The sequence below is a fragment of the Dipodomys ordii genome, unplaced genomic scaffold, assembly GCF_000151885.1.
Source record: "Dipodomys ordii isolate 6190 unplaced genomic scaffold, Dord_2.0 Scaffold20, whole genome shotgun sequence".
Lineage (NCBI taxonomy): Eukaryota > Metazoa > Chordata > Mammalia > Rodentia > Heteromyidae > Dipodomys > Dipodomys ordii.
Window position 1 is genome coordinate 17,992,420 of NW_012267236.1, and position 15,847 is coordinate 18,008,266.

Sequence of the window (15,847 nt, forward strand, 5' to 3'; positions counted from 1 at the left end):
CGCCGTTAAGTTCTTGTGACCTGCTAAATGACTCGTTTTATTCCAAGGCCTGAGTTGGAGCTGGCAGCTCATCCGAGCTTTGTCGGTATCCAAGATGGAGATCACCGGTGCTGGGGGGGGAGGGGTGGCCTTCCCTCCTCTGCTCCCTGAGAAGGAGTGAGGACATCAGGCTTCTACTCACGCAGAGTCTTGGTTCCTGGGTCGTCTCTGGTCTGCAAACTGCAGGATGAAGATGTCCGCTCCTTGTCGGTTCTTGCTGGTTTGAGTAGAATCCGCTCGCCCGCTGCGTCTGGCTCCTTCGTCCCGGACTCTCTGTGTGAGCGCTCAGGTATGGCCCCGGCTGCGGTCTCCGCCGCGACCCTGCCACTGCCGCCGCTGCGGCTGCTGCTGGCAAGTGCTCAGATTTGTCTTCTTGCCTTGGCTTTCCCTCTCTTGTCTAACTCTGTCCTGTGATGGCACACTTGGTGTGATTCTCTGGCTTAGTACTGTTCACTGGAACTCTAAAACTGCTTTCTATGCGAGAGCTTTTTCAGATTCCAGCTTCTCCTCCGCCATCTTCCTGGAACCTAACCGTGTGGTTCTTATCCTTGCTCCTGTTGATGTGATGAATAACATTAATTGATTTGCGTATATTGAACCAGCTTTGCATCCCTGAAATGAATCCTGTTTGATCACGGTGTATGAGTTTTTGGATGAATTGTTGAAGTTGATTGGCCAAAAATTTTTTGGGAAGTTTTGCATCAATGTTCATCAAAGAAATGGGTCTATAGTTCTCTTTCTTTGATGAGTCCCTGCCTGGTTTTGGGATGAGGGTTATGATGGCTTCATAGAATGAGTTTGGTAGTGAGCTTTCTCTTTCAATTTTATTCAAGAGTTGGAGGAGTATTGGTGTGAGTTCTGCTTTGAAGGCCTTGTAGAATTATGCTCTAAAACCATCTGGTCCTGGGCTTTTCTTAGCTGGGAGGTCTCTTATTGCTGGTTCTATTTCAATGCTTGATATGGGCCTGTTAAGATGGTTTATCTCATGTTGGTTTAGTTTTGGCATGTCGATATTTGCTAGGAAAAGGTCCATTTCTACCAAGTTCTCAAACTTATTAGCATAAAGGTTTGAGAAGTATTCCCCTATAATGTTCTGAATCTTCATTGTTTCTCGGGTGATGTTTCCATTCTCATCTCTGAGTTTATTTATTTGGGTGTTTTCTCTTCTTTTTCTGACAAGATTTGCTAAGGTCTGTCAATTTTGTTAATTTTTTGAAGAACCAGCTCTTTCTTTTGTTGATTCTTTCTATGTTTTTTTTGGATTCTAATTCCTTTAATTCTGATTTAATTTTAATTATTTCTTTCCATCTACTGGATTGGGGTTTATCTTGCTGCTCTTTTTCAAGGAGGTTTCAGATGAGTCATTTAATTGTTAGTCAGATCTCTCCAATTTGTTGATGTAGGAACTCAGAGCTATAAACTTGCCTCTTAGTACTGCCTTTGCTGTGTCCCAGAGGTGCTGGTAGTTTGTGTGCTCATTTTTGTTGAATATCATGAACACTTGAATTTCGTTTCTAATCTCTTCCACGACCCACTAGTGTTTCAACAGTGTGTTGTTCAGCCTTCATGTGTTACAGAACTTTCTTTGGTGGCTTTTGGTGTTGAGTTCTAATTTTATTCCCTTGTGGTCTGAGAGAATGCAAGGTATAACTTCAATGTTTCTGAATTTGGAAAAGTTTGTTTTGTGACCTAAAATGAGGTCTATTTTGGAAAATGTTCCATGTGCTGCTGAGGAGAATGTGTATTCTGATGTGCCTGGGTGAAATATTCGGTAGGTGTCTGTTAAATCTAGTTGATCTATGCAGGTGTTTAAGTCTGCGGTTTCTCTGTTGAGTTTTTGCTGAGTTGATCTATCTAGTGGGGATAGTGGTATGTTAAAGTCCCCGACAATTAATGTCTTTGGATCTATATGAGATTTGAGAGAAAATAGTGTTTCTTGAATAAATTTGTGTGCTCTGTTTGGCGAATAGAGGTTTAGAATTGTAATATCCTCCTGAAGAAGAGATAAGAATTGAATATTTCTTGTTGGGAGATATAATTTCACCCTTTATAGTCAAGATGTCTTATTTTTAAAAAAATATATTCTTGTAATCAATTTGTCAAAATTTTGTTTTTAATTTTGCACTTATAGTCAGGTATTAGTGGCTCACGGGTATAATGCTGGCTACTTAGGAGGCTGTCATCCAGGAGACTGAGGTTTGAATTCAGGATTTGTGCTTTTCAGGCAATTGATCTACCACTTGAGCCATGATCCTAGTCCTTTTCAATTTTGTTATCTTTCAGATAGGGTCTTGTGTTGTTTGGCCGGCCTCAGACTATAATCCTCCTACCTCACATAGCTGAGAGTTCAGGTATGAATCAACAACTTCACTTGTTTGTTGGGATAGCAGTCTTGTTAGATTTTTTGCCTACCCTGATCTTGAACCAAACATAATCTTCTCAATCTCTATATCCAGAGTAGCTTTCACTACAGGCCAAGTTCATTTTGCCTGACATTAATTACAAATTTATTTTCTTATCATTAATTACAAATTTATTTTCTTATTTGGGGATTAATCCATTTAGTTGATCTATTTCTTCTTTTTCTTCTCTTCTACCTCCTCTTCTTTTCCTCTTTTCCCTTCTCTTTTCCTTCTGCTTATCTTCCTTCTCTTCCTCCTTCCTCTCTTTTAGTGCTGGAGCACCAGCCCAGGGCCTTGTGCATTCTAGGCCAAGTCCTTCACCATGAAGCTACATCTTCAGCGCTACTGCTTTCTTTTTATGGAGAACTTTAGTACTATATATCTTTCTGCCCATTTTATCTCATTGGTTGGATTTCTAAGCATAGAATTGCCGTAACATTCTCTTGTTGTCCTTTTAATATACCTAGAAGCTTTAATAATTCTGATGATTAGCAATAATGCCTTTTAAAAATATTTCACCAATCTGGGTAGTGACATCAATTTTATTGATCTTCTCAAGGCAGTAGATTCTAGTTATATTTATTAACTTTATTTTGTTTTTTCTACTTACTTTTACAGTACTCTTTATTATTTTTCTTTGTTTTTTATGTTAAGTTTGCTTACCATTACTTAGCTTCTTAAGAAGAAGGCTTATTGTGGTGGTGTTTTTATAGCCAGGTATTGGTGGCTCACGACCATAGTCCTGGCTACTCAAGAGGCTGTGATCCAGAGGACTGAGGTTTGGGTCATTTTGGTTTTAGTGCCAGTCCTGAGGCTTGAGTTTAAGGCCTGGTTGCTGTCTCTCAGCTTTTATGCTCAAGACTGGTGTTCTACCACTTGAGCCACAGCTCTACTTCAGGCTTTCTGCTAGCCAATTGGAGATTAGAGTCTCACAGACTGAGCTTGGGCTGGCTTTGAACCAGAATCTTCATATCTCACCCTCCTAAGATGCTTGAATTACCAATGTGAGCTTCTGGCACTCAGCAATTGTGCTGTTTTATAATGCATGCATTTAACTTCCCCCAATGACTGCTTTTTCAACATACCACTCATTTTTATATTGCAATGGTTTTTATCATTCAGTTTAAAATACTTCCCAACTTCCCTTTTGATTATTTACTACATAGAATATTTAGAAATATGTTAGTTTTTCAAGTATTTGAAGATTTTATAAAGCCTCTTTCATTTAGTGACTTCTAACTTAATTCTGTTTGGTTAGAGAACGTAATTTGTATGAGCAGAATCCCTTTTTAACTTTTGAAGTTGTTTAGGTCTCAGAATATGGTCTGTCCTTGTCCATATTTCACATGCCCTTGGAAAGTATATTCAGTGTGCTATTGTTGGGCAAGACATTTCACAAACATCAATTAGGTAAGGTTGTTTGGGGGTAATTTTCAGGTTATCTATATGTTTTCTATATTCTATGTCCTTCTCTGATTAATTTTTGTTGTCAGTTATGAACAGGCAAGTATTGTGAGACCTCGTTATGACTCTAGCTTTGTCTACTTAGCCTTATAATTCTCTTTGTGAATTTTCATTCTGTTAGTAAGTGAATAAGCATTTAAGATTTCCTTGTCCTCCTGAGGACTCTGTCTTCTTGTTCTGTGTTCATTTTGGATTGCTAAGACTGCTTCACCACTGGTGGTTCTTTGGTAAAGTTTAATCTGCCATTAATCCCATCCACTGTATTGTTTTTGCTAAGATATTACAGTTTCATCTCTAAAAGTTCTGTTGGATCTTATTTATATTGTTCTTATCTTGACTTAACTGTTGAGACATATGGGACACAGTTTTAATAATTGCTCTAATGACTTTGTCTGCTATCTGTAACATCTGTGTCAAGGCTAGAAGGCTCCAGTTCATCTATTTATCTTCTGATGCTTTCTTCCTGTTTCTTTACAAGCCTGGGAAGATTTGATTGGATGCCAGGCACTATAATGTTTACCTTACAGTGTTAAATACTACATGCTTAAAATACTCTAGATTTTTGGTCAAGAGTCTGACTTCTATCAAGTCTTACTTCTAAAATTTGTTTGCTAGGATGGAACACTGATTAGGCGAGGGCTAATTATCCCCAATTCCCAAGATAAGACTCTTCTGGTGACTTTACCCAATGTATCAAGAATTATGAAATTTGCTAATATGGCCACTGGGAAAGGTTAGGAAGACTCCTAGGCTCAAAACACTGTCATGGTCACATCTAGAACTTATTACAATGAAAAGCATACAAAACAAAATCTGCACACATCATAGAATCCAGAAGATGTTGGGCACAGGCTTCTAAGAGTCCTGTCTCAATGGGTTCACACAGGACATATTTAATTCCATCAGTAAGGCATTGTGACACAATGTACAAAATGCTGCCTGCTGGGAAAACTCCTTAGAGACTGATCAGCCAAGGCTTCAATTGGGGGATGGACATGTTGGCATTCTCTGACCACCATGGGCCAACATTCCAGGTTCCCTGTAGATAATTGGGTGTTCTACATAAGCCATCCTTTAATCCTCCCTCCTTTTAGTTAAAAATGAATTTGAAACCATTGATTTGATAAAAGAAAATCCAACCACTTTGGAAAGCAGTATGGAGTTTCCTCAGAAGACTCCACATAGAGCTCCCCTATGACCCTGAAATCCCACTTTTGGGCATTTACCTAAGTGATCACAAACAAGTCCATACTAAAGCTACCAGCACAACTATGTTTATTGCAGCATTATTTACTAAAGCTAAGATATAGAACCAACCCAGATGTCCCTCAGTAGATGAATGGATCAAGAAAATGTGGTATATATACACAATGGAATTCTATGCCTCCATCAGAAAGAATGACATCACCCCATGGAAAGACTTGCAAAAAATTATGTTAAGTGAAATAAGCCAGGCCCAAAGAACATTGGTCCTATGGTTTCCCTTATTTGCAATAACTAGTATATGTCTGGGACAAACAGAAAATGTCAAAAGCTATGTATATATTATATGACCAGATAAGATGATGTTAAGCGGAATGAGCCCCAAGATAGGGGCACAAGTGGTTTTTTCTTTCTTGCTATTGTTCCTAATGTACTTATAATGTACCATGTGATTTTTTTTCTGTTTCTTTGTTTGTTCCTTCCCCATGGTATAACCCCTGTTTTCACTGTATTTGATGTCAGTGCCCTGCATCTTGTATATACACTTCTCTAGCTTGGGGAGGGGAAGGGAAAAAACAAAATGCCTAAATAGGGTTAGAGGTTGACCCATTGTAACAATGAGATGTTCAAGATACTATGTTGAAAAATGAACTTTACAATTTAAGCAGGAAGATGGAGGAGAGAAAAAGGGGGAGGGTAATTGTGAAGGTGTGAGGGAGAGGATGGCAGGGGAAAAACCAAGGAGGAGGTAACAATGCTTCATAGGAAATGTACTCATTACCTTTCTCATGTAACTGTAAACCTGCTGTACAGTTTTTTTTTACAATAAAAAACATATTAAAAAAAGAAAATCCAGATGGAGCCTGAGTTATGGTTTGTCTTGAAGTATTTCCACTTTACAATGGTACAGCAGTGATATATGTATATGTGGTCGAACCCATACTCAAAGTTTGAGTATGGCTCTCTTCCTGGCCTAGTGATACACTGATGATGCTGGGCTGGCCGTGAGTTGTGGCTCAATGTTGGCTATGTGGAGATGTGAGAAGCCAATCGCTGCTATGCCGAATCCCATGCTGCCATGTTAGGACTGATATCCCATAGCATGAGAGCGTTAAACATTCTTGAGTGATGATATTTTCAGCTTTTGATGGATTTTTCAGACATACTCTCAATGTAAGTTGAGAAACACCCATTTGTGTTACAATAAGAATTGGCATTTTTTCTTTTTATGTCCAGGGTCGGATAGGATGGACTCAGTGTGCCAAATAGTCTAATCTAGTCAACACTTGTTAGATGAAAGCAGCTATATAATGCATACACAAGTGGGTGTGGCCATGTTATCTGAATTAAATTAAAAGAGCAGGCAGAATGTGTTATTCCTGGAGACTCTAATTTACCAACTCCTATTTTATACAATCATTAGATATTTCTAATAATCTCCTTTTGTCACAGCAACACCCATGACAAGAAAATGTCAACTATTATCCAGAAAGCTTGGTGGCCTAAGATATAAGTATTTAATTATATCATTGGAAAGAAGAGATCACTTGGCTGCAAAGGTAGGACATCAATTGTTAATGGCCTAGTGCCTATATTTTCATTCAAGTTAACAGTTATTTCACTGTATTTTGCATGGTTTATTTTGTCCCTGGAAAATTTTGCAACCTGAATAATGCACAATTACAAAGCTTTGCATAGAGGAATGTGCATTTCTTGATAAAGCTGAGGAGGGGAAGAAGGAAAGTATCCATGTGCACTAAAGCAAAAGTATGTGTCATGGCAGCTGTGACCCCCTGCAGAGAACTTCCACTAAGAAACCTGGAGGGTGAAGGTGGATCTGAATGGATGGTGCTGCTAAACCTTTTGGAACACTTATGCCCACTGAAAATTCTTCCAGGGACTTCTGAGTTATTGTATTACAGACCTTACAGAATTAGACAACTTCCTTTCTGTTTCCCCAAATTCAATCAATCACAGAGCAAATGTGTAATCCTCTCCTATGCATCACTTTCTGGAGTTTATTACTATTGTTCATTGTGAACTGTCATCTCATCTCTGGTATCCCAAAGTCTTATATCTACACATGGTAATGTCTCCTTTGCACCTAAAATTAGCCTACTAAGGAAGCTTAGGACTGATACTTCCAAAAAAACCCATCAATTTGAGGAAGATTTAGGAAATTACAGCCATGAATATATCACAAAAACTTTTATTTATTTAACTGTGTGTGTCTCAGTTTCCTCATTTGTAAATTAAGAATGTTAACAGTGCCTACATCAGAGGCTTGTTAGCAGGATAAATCACTTTTGTTATTAGCCAGGTTATTTTCTTTCACTTTCTACGTTCCCTATCAATCCTATTTCTCTCCTGGGAGCAGGACCTAGTGTGTGTGTGTGTGTGTGTGTGTGTGTGTGTGTGTGTGTGTGTGTGTGTGTGTGTGTGTGCACGCCAGTCCTGGGGCTCGAACTCAGGGCCTGGGCACTGTCCTTGAGCTCTTTTGCTCAAAGCTAGCACTCTACCACTTGAGCCACAGGTCTGCTTTCTGGGATTTTTTTGTGGTTAATCAGCAATAACCATTTCATGGGCTTTCCTGCTGGCTGGCTGTTAACCCACAACCCTCAATCACAGGTTTCTGAGTAGCTAGGAATACAGGTGTGAATCACTGGCACCTGGCTGGGAAATGTTTACTTTTTCTCTTCAGCAATACTGTACGGGATTCAAATACTTCATAGAAAAAGAAAACTGACTCCCTAAGAGAAATTCAGGACAGCTATTGATAACAGTATTTCCTCCATTTTGTTTTCCTGGGTTTTGAGGCCTATGGACCCCTACCCCTGCCCCACACTTGATGCTAAGGATTAATTCCATGGTCTGCACATGTTAGGTGAGTGCTGTACTATTGAGCTATGCCTTCAACCCAAGGCTATTCTGAAGGTCTTCTCTTACCAAGTTGATTAACTGGTTCTAGGAGGGGAGCCTCTGGGAAACAACTTCCTTTTACTTCAAAAACAGCAATATAAATTGGTAAATGTTGTTCTTGGAGGCTAGATTCTATTCATACAATATTAACTCATGTTAGTTACCATACAACCCAGGATAAATGGTTGCACAAAGTGGCTGTTTGACGATGCTTACTGAATAAGACAGCTCAGCATTTAGACCTATTAGTCTTATTTCTTTCTTATAAAAAGTAAATGACTAAAGAGCCTGCTCAAGTGGGACTCATAGATGGTTTATTCACTTAATATGAAAACTAGGTGGTTTAATATATGGTCTCTAATATTTTTAAATCAGACATCTGCACATACCATGGACCTCAGTTTTCTCATCTTCAAAGTGTGTATGCACTTAGGCAATTATAATGCCTATCTCACTGGTTTATTGTGAGAATTAAATGAGTTCTTACACAGCCCGGTGCATATTAAGCAGTCTATAATTGTAGCTATTAGTATTCATCCAGTAAATATTTCTGAATTGAGTGTCACCGTGTCTCATAAATTGGGGTGGGTGGTGGGGAATATGGAGATGAATACACAGTTCTGGATTACAAAGCATTTAGGAGGTTTCTATAGGAAGCAAAGATGGAGATACAGCTAGACCTCTGGGTCAAGACTAAACCACATCTGTGAGTAGAACACCAACAGACGGGAATGCTCATCCACATGTTAAGAGTCTAGAATTAACCAAAGGCATTGAATTTTCCCCCGGCATTGCTTATATTTTCAGAAATATTTCATATGGAAGATGATGAACTACAAAATTCATTTTTCAAAGCAGTACAGTATTTTTGAGTAGTATAAAAGAGATATTATTGACAAAGCAATAACCTTGGAACTGTCAATAAGGCCAGAATTTCAGAGCTACCAAGAAAAGAGCAGAGAATGAGCTCTCTTTGTCTCGTTCTGTCTCTGTCTTTGTCTCTGTCTCTCTCTCATACACACACACAGAAAGAGAGAGAGAGACAGAGTGTTTATAGGACATTTTCTCTCTTTCTGAAGGTAATGGTAGAAATCCTAGTGTGGACCAATAAATATTTTGGTAAAAATTGAAGGTTACAGAAATATTAGCTGCCTGGGGGAGTTGGAGGATGCTTCATGAGGAAGATTATATTTTAACTTAGTATTGATTGCATCTGAACTGTGTTTGGAAGGGTGAATTGGAACATGTCAAATGGGAAAGGATAGTTCAGGAAAAGGAGCAAGTATGTACAAAGTCTCAGAGATATCTCAAGGGAATTTCAAGTAGGTTAACTTGATTTCAGGATAGGGACTGTGGCAGACACTGATTAATAGCATTCAGAAAGGGAAGGTGGAGGGCAGGCCACAAAATGTCCTGCTGTAAATGTAATCCAGGGACGATGGGGAAGGTTGTCAGAAAGGGAGAGCCTTGCACACAATTGTAGTTTGAAAAGATTGCTCTGGTCAATCATGGATCAAAGCTGTGAAACAGGAGGCAGTTGCAATGCTCAAGGTCAGGGATGATGAGCACTCTAAAAGCTCAGATGCCGTGGAGTAAATGATGGGTGAGAAGATTCACTGTTACTTTAAGATGCTGTGCATTTGCATAGCATGTCTAAGCTTTCCTAGCATTACAGACTTTACCTGTACCAGGTAAACTCAGACCAGTGGGAATTACATCTCACCTTGAAGATAAAGAAGCAGTTTCCTTGAGGTGAAGTGGCTTGCTCATGGTCATAGAGTAACACATAGTTGTATCTCAAGGACAAGAACAACTGATGCTCCCTACAACATATTCATAGGAAGTTATTTGTGATACTTTCCTCTTTCATCATCCTGGAAGACATGAATGGGAATCCTACATTTGAACCACCACGATTCTTTAGTGTTATTCTACTTCCCCTCCCTGTGCCCTGCCATGCCTAGTTTTCCTTACTGAGGATCAGTAATGTTCTAGGTTCTCTGGTTTATGATTGTAAATCCCTCTATTTATGCACACAGGAGGATCTTGGTTTTTTCTTGATACAGCGTACCATCCTGTCTTTAAGGACAAGGCAGTCAGTCTGTGTGTATTCTTTTTTTTTTTTTTGTGGGTCATGGGCCTGAACTCTGGTCCTGGGCACTGCCCCTCAGTTCTTCAGCTCATAGCTAGTGTTCTACCACTTTGGCCACAGTGTCACTTCCGGATTTTTCTGCTTATGTGGTACTGAGGAATTGAACCCAAGGCCTCATGCATGCGAGGCAAGTACTCTACCACTGAGCCACCTCCCCAGCCCAAGCCTGTGTATTCTTTTGCTGACCTTTCCAAGTTACTCCCTAAATGTTTCTTATCGTAATTATATACTTCCTCAAAAATGAAGCCCTATAGAAGTATTTTATGAACATTCATCTTTGAGAATAATTAGAGATGGAAGATTTATAACAGATACTAATATCTTATTGCTCCCAAAGGATCTTTTCTTTTTGCAGGTGCTCATCTTTCAAGTTTTATTACTCTTATGTAAATCTCTGAACTGAGGGACAAATTTACTTTATTATTTCCACTTGGACTCTTGTGGGTCTTTCCCTTCTGCTTTATGCTACTTGGCTGGTTCCTGATGATTTCATATTTATGAGTCAATCAGCTCTTTTGCCCCTTAGTAGTTCCTATCAAAAGTTACACTGATTTAGACATCACATGTCAAAAGAAAAGTTAGAGTCCATGAGTCCAACCCTGTGTAGATGAGGAAACAAAGACACTATGAGTGAAAGCAACTATAAGGCAGGAACACCCAGCAGTCAGCTGCCAGAGGGACCCAAACGTTATTTTGTTCTGGTTTGACCCCATGTTCTACATTGTCCTACTTTCTGTTACTTTAAATTCAATATGATGCTGGAGCATCACAAGTGGGAGGTATGGTTTCAGACTTCACAGCCTGGCTGGATAACATAGTTAAAGTATGTTAAGAGACAAATGTACTGTAATAAGAACCTGTTGAAGACAAAGAGCAGCTAACAATATGGAGGCTAGATAGCTTCAGAGGTGACCAGCCTCAGACTCTAGAATCAGCTTGACATTGGGTTTGATCCTGAATCTGCCTCTTCCGGGATGAGCAAACTTAACATGTTCTCTCCTCTCAAGGCATTTGCAGTGTTAAAGAAATGGAATCACAGATATTTTGGAACTTAATGAACACTTGATTACTGGCAGTCGGGAAGGTTTTCTTGGTGGATGGTAGGAGGTGGTAGAGGTACAGAAGACTGAGTGCAGTGACCTATGAAGAAAGGAGAGATAGATGGAATGCCAGATAAGGATGAAGGCCAAAGCTAAGGACCAAGGAAATGTGGGCATGATGAGGGACCAGGAAGGTGGCAGTGTAACTGTGGAGGAGGTCTTAATAGGGTAGTCATGAAGCATGGCTCCTAAGATTGGAGAAAGGTTTGGAAACCATAGAGTGCTAGAGGAGCTTAAGACACAACTTAGTGTTCTGATACCCAAGCTAAACTTCATGTAAGCTGTTTGATGCCAGGTTACAAACTTTTTCTTAAAACAAGGGTGATGGTATGTATGTGAATATGGTCAAAGCATATTTGGTGCATGGATGAAAACATCAGAATGAAACCCATAGGTTGAACAAAGTTAAAAGTTCTTTCTGTGGAACTTTTTAGCATTCTCAAGTCTAAGGTGAAAAATAAATTGTCAAGAGAAAATAAAAACATTGCATTTTCAAAGCTCATGTAATCCTAGATTGAATTTTTTGAACAAGGCACCACTAAGATTTTGTGTATTATCCAGATAAAACAGGGCTGGTGTATCCAAAATAGCAACCTTGACCCCTGACCATTGTGGTGGTGGGCTCTGGCTGCCTGGCCAATGGCTGCTGTTGATCAGAGAGAAAGGATATCTGTCCTCAGGTTCTCAGAGATTTCATTAGTCTCCTTGAGCTTTAGCAGCAAAGTATGAGTGGAATAGGGCTCAGAAAACAAAAATGTTATCTCAAAGTCCTGGATGCTAGAGAAATCAGATCAAGATGTCAGCAGGGTTGGTTCTTTCTGAGAGCTGTGAGGGAGGAGTTGTTTCAGGTCTTCTCATTGGCTTATAGATGGTTCTTTTTCTTCTATGAGCATCTGTGTCCAAATACTTTCTATGAGGACAGTAGCCAGATTGGATTATAAACTATTTTAATGAAGACTCTATCTTCAAATAAGGTCACACTCTAAAACGTTAACATATGAAATCTGAAAAAGACATAATTCTAGCCATAACAGTTGGCAAAACTTCCTCACTGAAGGCTAAAAGAGCATTTTCAAATAGAGGGTAGTTAGCAGCCTGGCTTTTTGGTTACCATGGTACCCCAGTTAGAGATGCTCAGACTTCTCCAAATGTGTAGTGGGTATTCATGCTCCGATGCCCTTGTGTACGCATCCTGCATCCCTGCTCCACCTTACATGCCTCATGCACAATTTCCTTACAGCATGGCTTCATTATTTTATGGTAGCGCCTTCAGTAAAATAACCTGATGTGGCATTTCTACTCTGAATGTTCAGTTCCCCAGTAGCTGTTTTCAGGGTGATTAAGATTCATGAGATAATTTGTGCCTTTATATCAATCAACATACTGACTATCTTAGGAGTGAAGCAGGTTAGGGATTACTGCTCCCTGTGATTCATGGAGATTTTGTAATTTAGGGAGGTAAAAAGTTCCTACACTAGCCTTTGACCCAATCCCAGTTACCCGTCCATGCCTGCCTCATCCATGGACCAACGTCACTTCCCATGAAACATCACCTCCCATGACCTGCATGGTTCCATGACTTTTGCTTCTTCATAGACATTTACACATGCATTCCCCAGATCATTTTGCCCAGTGATTGCTCCCACCTCCAAAAGCCGGCTTCCCCTCCTCTGGCAGCACAATGCATGCTGGGATTCATTCTACTCTTGTTCTTCCCTTTCCTTCACTATTCCCTGCCCCCATCACAGGATGTAATTTTAAGCCATCCTGAAGCTGAAATACTCAGTAGAGAGGAGACTGGTCTTAGGAGTGGACAAAAGGTCCAATGGCTTCTGTGTTTCTGGGGAGGCAGGTGGAACATACAGAGTCTCTGGGAACATTGAAGACAGCCAAGTGCTTACACCACTCCCTACCCATGTATACCTCCACCATCATCTAGATCCATAGTCTTAGAGTTGGCAGGCATCTTGAAATGGAAGTACAGAGGAAAATTGGCTTCATGAATGTGGAGAGTCTTTCTTTCTGAGTTGTTTGTGTTGGGCAATGCTTTCATCACCAAAGTCATGCATGAGGATCGTTTTCCTACAGAGGTCTTCCTCACGACCCTATCGTCAAACACCAGTCCTTGTCTGATAGGTTCTTTCTATTGTAATGATTAATTATCTTGGTCCTGCCTCTCATCTTCATCCTTAGTTCAGGTCAACTTCACCTTTCTCTGGTCCAAATAGTTCCCTGAATTTGTGCCTGATTGCTCCAATTTGTATTCCTCACTGTAGCCATTCAAATCAGTGGAATTAGTATGGCCCATCTCCAGCTTCACCTTCACCTCACATCTCCAGCTTCATCCTATAGCACTGGACTCTCTTACCTGCTAATCATTGAGACATTCTCTGGATGTTGTCTGCATTGGTTCTCCTGCCCAGAACCTCCTTCTCTGCCAGAACATCTTTTTCATTTTCCCCAATTTTCTGTTGAACTGATGCTTTTCCCTCATGAGGCAACCAGGAGTGAATTTCTCCAGATGGGACAAGTTGCTCTTTTTAAATGCTCACATCTTTGTCAGCGATCACCTGTTTACTCGACTCCTGCTCTCCCAGGGTGAGCATTGATTGTTGCACATTTTGTACGAGGGCACTGTAATCGGTGAACTCCTTTAGCAGGCTCTCTGTTGGTTGCTTGGTGTTTCTGATTTTGAAAATTCTCACTGCTAAGATGACCCTAAGACACAATTGCTGAGGTCATTTCTGTTTAAAAGCATTGAATTACTGGTACCATTCAGACAAGGGTGGAATGTAAAAACCCATACTCTTGCTAGTCAACTGAATTGTCTTTTCTTCCATGTTCCTGAAATGTTTTATTCAGGTGTTGTCACAGCTCCTGTCCCATTAGTGTCCACTTTGATGATTTGTACATTTTCTCTGACCAAACCTAGAGTTATTTTCTTGCCTAGCACTGGGCCTAGACATTAGTGGATTCTACATAAATTTTTGTATGATTTAAATTTCAGAACACCAGAATGAGAGGAAAAAGACATTTCAATCCTCCTCATATCTGCTGCCTGAAGGAAAAAAGAATAAAGAAGGATATGGCAAAATCACTTGTGATGTCGATACCTACTCCATCAGCACTAGGATCTGGGAGCTTCTCACAGGATCCTACGGACTGAAAGTGGGATTTGCTACCTGGGGATGGCAAAGTCCTATCCAGAGACAAAGAAGACCACTAAGTGAATAAAATCTATTGGCATTTCTCTTTCCAACCAAGGAGAGAATTTTCCTCAATTATATTCAATGGACAGTTAGAATATCTAAGGAGAGCAAAGTGGGAGAAAAACAAAAGAGTAAGGTTTCTTACGTCAGAGCATCTGGACTCAAGAGCAGTCTCATGAATTAAACCCACACACATTGTTTCACCTGCTTCAAGATCAATTATTTAATCCCATGACTTCCTCCTAAGTATCTCATAGAGTGCACTGAGGCTAAAATGGGACAAGCTCTGGCCAAGTGTGTAGAGACAGTAAAGGAAAGGGAGCTTCCTTTCTAAGGCACTCTCTGTTAGAAACACAGTTGTTGATGACCCATTTTCAAGATGATGTATTTGATTGTTTGCAGACAATTGCTAGTAGCTTGCTTACAGTATCTACTTATAGATGTGACAAAGTTCATGCATTGGAATCCATAGATAAAATGAGAAAATGGGTACAAACTATGTAAATTCCAGAAAGCACATATTCTCCTGCAAAGAAAAAAAACAACCCTTCCCACCTTCTCATCACTGAAAAACAAATGGGAGTGGAGACAGCCAAAAGTCCAGTCTCAAGAGTTCCATGTATTTAAATTACTCAGTAGAAAGTAATGTAGCATAGGTGATGTTTGGGAGTAAATGTGACCCCCATAGTATTCAACCAATGAGGAACTGGGAAAGGATCTCCAAGTCCTTGTTGCACTACGTTTATTACAGCCTTATTCACCATAGCTAAGATATGGAACCAACCAGATGCCCCTCAGTAGATGAATGGATCAAGAAAATGTGGTAAAGAAAGAATGACACCGCACCATTTGTTGGGAAATGGAAAGACTTGGAATAACATATTAAGTGAAATAAGCCAGGCCCAAAGAAACATAGGTTCCATGGTTCCCCTTATTTACAATAACTAGTATATATCTAGGATAATTTTACAAGACAATCAGAAAAGGTCAAAAGCTACTTATACCTGACCATATAAGATGATGCTAAGTGAAATGAACCCCAAGATAGGGCCACAAGAAGTTTTATTTTTCGTGCTGTTGCTTTTAATATATTATGTGATTTTTTTGTGTCTCCATGGTATAAACCCTGTTTTCACTGTATTTGATTCTGGTGCCCTGCATCTTGTATATACATTTTTCTAATTTGGGCAGGGGAAGGAAATATCAAAATGCTGAAACAAGGATACAGGTTGACCCATTGTAACAATGAGATGTACAAGACACTATGTTGAAAGTTAACTTTACAACTTTGGGGGATGGAGGGAGGAGTTGGGGAGGTGGGGAGGGAAGAGATAGCAGGGTAAAAACAAAGGAGGGGGT